Below are 648 nucleotides of genomic sequence, written 5' to 3'. Positions count from 1 at the left end.
CCGAAGCCTCCGGGTCGGGCCCGGAGCCGCCGCGTCTAGCGCCGCCGCCGCCGGTGGAGTCGCTGCTGCCGCTGCTGCCACCGCCGGAGCCGCTGCTGCTGCTGCCGCCGCCGCCTCACACACATAGGGAAAGAGTCAACTCGCCGGCGGCGGGGGAGAAATGATAAAAGAGAGAAAGGAGGGCAGATCACCACCTAGAAGCACATCCTTCGTGCGCAGAGGGGGGAGAAAGAGACGGAGAGGAAGAATGAAAGAGGGGGGAAGAAGGCAGCACGGCACCCGGAGAAAGGAGGCAACTCGGGGAGAGGAGGAGGAGGAGAAGAAAACACACGCGCGCACGCACACACACACCGCGGAGAGAAAAGAACAGAGAATCAAAGTGATCAAATATGCTAAAAAGGGGGGCGCGGGAGGGAATGCGATTTATAGGCGCCGGGGCTGGCAGAAGTGGCTTCTCCGCGATCAGCTCACTGAGCTCTCTATATAGTGAACTTTGACACGACTGCTGCAACTTAGCGCACGTTGCCATGGCGACGGCGCGCCTTATAAGGCAGCAGCCGGGGTTGGCCTGGCCCGGCGCGCGCGCGCCGCCCCCTCGCCGTCATTGGCCGGAGCGCGGCGGCCCCGCCATGGCGGCCGCGGGAGCAG

General features: G+C 64.5%; 1 protein-coding gene across 1 annotated transcript in view; it reads right to left on the bottom strand.

The window, feature by feature from the left end:
• Nr2f2 (nuclear receptor subfamily 2 group F member 2) overlaps positions 1 to 648 on the bottom strand; it is a 13,010-nt gene that overhangs the window by 7,769 nt on the left and 4,593 nt on the right. The gene's annotated exons all lie outside the window — the stretch shown is intronic.

The sequence above is a fragment of the Nannospalax galili genome, unplaced genomic scaffold (genome assembly GCF_000622305.1).
Source record: "Nannospalax galili isolate Female #2095 unplaced genomic scaffold, S.galili_v1.0 scaffold63, whole genome shotgun sequence".
Lineage (NCBI taxonomy): Eukaryota > Metazoa > Chordata > Mammalia > Rodentia > Spalacidae > Nannospalax > Nannospalax galili.
This window is presented reverse-complemented; position numbering and strand designations above follow the sequence as displayed.